At 27.6% G+C, this 5,681-nt stretch overlaps 1 long non-coding RNA gene across 1 annotated transcript; it reads right to left on the bottom strand.

Moving 5' to 3' along the window:
- Window positions 1-333: 333 nt before the first annotated feature.
- On the bottom strand, window positions 334-5,620 carry LOC147806638 (uncharacterized). Its single transcript, XR_015436063.1, has 3 exons — window positions 5,442-5,620; window positions 2,713-2,799; window positions 334-1,010 (listed from the first exon to the last, which is right to left on the bottom strand). It is a non-coding gene; the product is annotated as an uncharacterized LOC147806638 (long non-coding RNA).
- Between the last annotated feature and the right edge of the window lie 61 nt (window positions 5,621-5,681).

Raw genomic sequence — 5,681 nt, 5'->3', positions numbered from 1 at the left:
AAATCCTTGAGCTCCTTAATTAAAATTTTCCCGTAACTCCGGCTTTTCTTCAAGTCAAGTGCTAGCTTCTATTGGTCAATGCTTTCTACTAACATACTTTAGGACGTATTTTCTAAATTTAAGAAGTTTTTAATTAAATGTAGTAGCATTAAATTCTAACTTGAGAATCATTTAAACTGAAACAGTTGTAGTGATATAGTAGAAATGATAAATAAATGAATAGCTTGTATATAAAGTTAATTAAATACCTAGAATAGATATTCTATAAAATAGTGTATTTCTCTTAATATGTATCTTCAAGAAATGATAAATAAATGAGTTACTTTTTCTTTTGATAATCTTTATTTTAACCTTTTTATTTATTTATTTTCTAAGCATAGCTGCCAACACTGATAGGAAAAAATCCAGTAGATGTTTACTCAGAATTTTGAATAGTAATAGGCATTTAATTCATCAAAGATAGTTAAAATATTTTTTTAATTAAATTAAAAAGAGAGTTCTGAATAAAAATAACCTGAACATTTTTGAACAAAAAAGAAGTGTTGAACTATTTTTTATAAATGAGGCTTGCATCATTATGAATTATTAATACTTATTTAAATATTCAAGCAATAATCTGCACAAAAATTCTATTTCAATAAGGATTTTTTTTAGGAAATTTCCTCAATATTAAGGAATTTTCTAAAATGTACAAAAACCAGGAGAAATTTTAATGAAACCAGTAAACCAGGAGAAACTGGCCTAATCCAGTAGAGTTGGCAGCTATGTTTAAGTGGTAATTAAGAGATAAGCATATGTATAAAGTACAAAATAGGAAGAAAAAAAATTTATAAATTTGGATCTGAGTATTGGTAGCCAGAGTATTTGGACAAGAGTATTGGTAGCCAGCTTGACTCTATGAAGGTGCTTGCTGGTGCCATCATATAAGGTCTATGCCCACTACTAGTGGCAACATCCTGAGGAAAGGAGCAGCTAAAAGTCTTCTTTATAACTATCGTCTGGTTAACCAGCTGTAAAATAGAAGCATTTTTCTTGATAAAAAAAAAATAGAAATCATGTTACCTTAAAATTCTGCAGTGGGTCAGAATTTAATCTAAGACTTCAATTATATTAATATCTGAAAACCATGCCAAACAATAAAGAGCATAATTATTTTTTATGAATTTAAAAAATATACAATTATATTTATTACATATTGCAAAATCAATGACTGAAATGTTATCATGTTATGGCACAAAGATATTCTTCAAAGTAAATGAAAATCTGCATAAACCATTGTAGAAACATGGTCCTGGTAAACATATCTCACAGAAAAGCTTTAAGCAGACAATGCTGTGAGACTATTCCCCGGGACAAATATGGATCATCAGTAGAAGAACAAGCTGCAATCTGAATACTAATTAAATTTTTAGATTAAAAACAAACTATATTAAATAAGTAAAGAATAATTCCATATATAATCCAGGCAAAAGCTAGAAGAGAACAAGTTGCTTCTAATAAGTATTGCAATTAAGATACCTTGTAAAGATTTCAATCAATGGTTAAGTATATAACTAAAAGCACAGCTTTTTAAAATGTAAATCTATAAAGGATTGCATACATTACCTTGAATCAACTTGAGTAACAGAGTGACATTCAACACAAAAGTATACATTTTAAGATATTTTTAATTACTGGAAAAGTGTTAAGCATGCACACATGCAATTACATATATATATATAAAAAAAAAAAAAACATTCACAGGCTCACTCATGTTGACGCAGTCAACGGAACATTGGAGCACACATCTACAATTAGACAATCTCTCTAGTGCTTTGCTAGTTGACCAAGCCCCCATTATTAACAATAAAAAATTGGCCCACTTCCACCATATATGTCTAACTTGTCATGAGGTTGAACTAATTCTCTCAATTCAATCTTTTAGCATTCAGATGTATTACAGTTATTATGGGTTTTAGTCAATGAGAGTTAAATTGCTAAAATTAAATAAATTATTGTTATGACAGGTTTGTTGCTCGGTTTCAGACTTTCAATTCTTTTGCTGGTTTCCAATTTAGTCAGGTTACTTACGTCTAAAAGAGAGGGGTAGTGTCTGTTAAACCTTATTTCATATTTCTATTGCAGAACCCATCAGAGTTTAGACATAAATACTAACAGCATTAAGAAAAAGGCAACCATAGGACATAACATCACAACATTTAATAGTTACTCATAGCACAGATTTTTTAAAAAAAATTATTTTCTTTACATATGACATAAACGACCTTACAGCCAACTGCTTGGTTGGCGGGTGCACTGCCTACCAAAGAGACTAGTTGTAGAAATGTGGTGGGCAATAATTTTTTACAAAATAAGAGATTAACAGCAGAACAACAATTTTGCGCTTTGTATAAACAACTGAAGTTAATCTTTGCCTGGTCCTGTGAGTGTGCCATTTACATAGCAAATGTGAAATTGTATTGAATGAAATAGCTGTAACTTTATCATTAGTCATTATACAATTACTATGTCTGGAATTTTAGATTCAAGAGAAAGAAATAATGGTTTCTACATCTAAACTGCTAGTAATAAACTGTGCTACTGGATAACTATGCCCAAACTATGTAACTGTAGTTTATTTGAAAACATGATAAATATTTGTGTTATGAATTATGCTAATACTACTAAATCAGCAAGTAAAATTTAAATAGAATCAAATATTAAAAAACAAACCTCATATTTCTTTTAGACTGTCTCTTATACCACACAACTTGCAAACTTAATTCTGGTTTTTCCGATCAGACAGTAACAGACTGATGGCTGAAATAAGAAATTTTTAAAAAAATAACATAAACAACTAACTTTCTGATACAAGAACTATGTTAACCTTAAAGGGGAAAATACAAATCTTTAAAAAATAACCACAGCATCAAACCAATATTAACAAAAATATGGTTTAATAATAAAAGTTTATAAACTTTTCATTGCTTTTTTTTCTGTTTTCTTCTTTAGCCCATATGTCATTTAGGGAGAAAAAAGAGACCTTACATTACTTTGAAAGTTTTATAAGTAAAAATCAACCATGTTGAATACTTATGCATGATAATTCATTTATTAAGAGGTAAGATTTAAATACTTTTAAAATCTTTCACCATTTTTAGAGATTGAATGCTAAAATAATAAATTTCTAAAATTGATAAAGCAAATAGAATAAATAATTTTTAAAATAATTAAAATAAAAAATATATTAATAAATTTATTGTTTAATAATAATAGAGGAAGATAATAACCAGCAAAACATTGACTTTTTCTTAACCTACATTTGATTAAAGACAAATACTGATAAACATTAAAAGATATTTATTTTGACTTTTATTATTTTATTAAAATTTTAATTTGCAAACAGAATACTACAACAATATAGTTGAAGAAAAAAAACTAAAACACTTAAAATGCCACAGTTAATATACAATTAGTTGAATAATCAAAATAAAAAGCATTATACTAGTAGCAATAGTACTAACTACTGATACTAACTGAAATACTCGTATTGGCTCCTCTTAATCTGTCTGTCATTTAAGCTAAAAAAAGAATAAAATTAGATGAATCTCTGTGCAATAGACAAATTTTTATTACAGTAATCTCTCTACTTAGTTTTGTATAATGTTACTTTGTATATACCAAATATATTTAAAGTGAAAGAGTATTTATAATTCAGGGGCAATGTTCTTAGCGATCTTCCCTGTCCCTCAGGGGCAGAACCACAACCGTTGTGAGAATTAGTACTTAAATTAACTCATAACATTCTATTGCCTCTAAACATTTTTCTCCATTGTGTAAAGTAGTACAAAGAAGAATATCAGGGAAAAAAACACTTTCTACTGAATATTTTTCCTTACAGCATCAAAGTGCTAAGTCTGATGCAGTTCTTTGACTACTCTCTCTTGTTTGAATGGGCTGAGTTGTGGTGATCAGGCTTAAATGTCAAGACAAGAGTACAATGTTTTCATGAATCTAGTTAACATATATATAAGTAAACATAAAGTCGTGTATACATACACTTTCTTTTTAGCAACTTAGTCATGCATTCTTCACAGACTGAATATTGCCCCCTGTCAGTTTTAATGAATGCCATCTTTGCTAATACATTCATCTGCGACAACATCAATATCTCAATAAGGTTAAACATTTAAGAAAACAGTTAAATATGTCACCATGGAATCCCTTAGTAAAAAGAGTAAAGGGGACAGAAGTACAGAAGAAATAAGCAAGGTTTGGTTTACATAGTAGTTTTTGACTTAAACATTAACTGTAAAAAATCTTGGAATTTTGAGAAAATAAAAATTATAGATAGAAAAAAATATAAATAGTTTGTAGTAAATGAAAAATTTAATTTCAAATTAAAATCTAAATAAGTTAATTTAAATTGTTATTAATTTGTTAATATGAGTTATATTCTAAAGAAATATAATAATTTTAAATGCATTTGAAATAAAAATTAAATTATGTGTACAAATTGTTTTGCACATAAATGTGATACATATAGATTAAAATTTCTTGATTATAGTATGCATGCTCATAATTTATGTAATAGTTTAGACAATCTAAAAGAATAATAAGAGCAGTAATTGTGAACGAAAATGATAAATATTATCTAAAATTCAAAATAAGAATTTTTCTGTTTCTTTACAGATTCATATTTAGAATTTCTTTTTAACATAAGTTTATAATAAAATTGAAACAAAACTATTTTGAATATGATTTAAGAACTCTCCCCTGTTATGAAGAAAATTCAATACAAAAGCTTCCTATCAAAATAAAATTTAATTAATATATTTTCTAGAAAAAAAATCTCTTTGTATTATGTCTCTGAAATAAACGTAAATCAACTCATTTAAATTTAAGAAATTTCATTACTAAACTGCGTTGCTAATTTTAGACAATCTAACTAAAGATTTCTGGAAACATGGAAAAACTTTGATAAATGAAAATTTTTTCTTTTGGTTTATGATTTTCAAAAATACATAAATTTTACACATAAAGGAAAACAAACTATGTAATTTAAATTCTAAATCTTTGCATTTTCAGGAAATTTAGTATGATCTCTTAATATTAACAAAATCTCATGATTTTTTAAAATATAATGCTTTTAAAACATACACTTATATTATAAATCTTTAATTAATAAGAATTACCTGTAAATAAAATTTTCATGATGACAAAATATAAAATCCAGCTCAATCAAATCTAGAAAATGGCTTTGAAAAATAATTTTGTTTATGATATGACAGGAAACTATAGATGCAAAATAACTGATTTCAGTAGTGAGGTAGTTCAATATATGGGTAGCAAGTAAAAATATCCAAGGCATTTTGAATTAATTGAGCAAATGGTGCAGCTCTTAGCATTCGAAAGAACATTGGAGATAATATAGTAAATTTACAATTAAAAATATGACTTACCTAGCGAATTCGTTTCATTGCTTAATCATTCCGAGTACGTCCAGCTCAAACATTTTCGCCATTTTCAATCACGTTCAAAAAGCGGGCATCCAAGCAGTTGGCGATAGATTTCGTTTGGCAATCACCCATTTCAGCTGATCGCCAAAGTTTAGGGTTATAAGAGGGCGGTCAGCCAAGACAGTGCGTTATCTTCTGCATTATTTGATTGCAGCCTAGTTCACCTCACTTTAAATTTAGCAG

Source organism: Parasteatoda tepidariorum, chromosome 8, assembly GCF_982258835.1.
Source record: "Parasteatoda tepidariorum strain Cologne lab strain chromosome 8, Ptep-v5.0, whole genome shotgun sequence".
Classification (NCBI taxonomy): Eukaryota; Metazoa; Arthropoda; class Arachnida; order Araneae; family Theridiidae; genus Parasteatoda; species Parasteatoda tepidariorum.
Note: the sequence above shows the minus strand (reverse complement) of the source record. Positions and strands in the feature narration are given on the sequence as shown.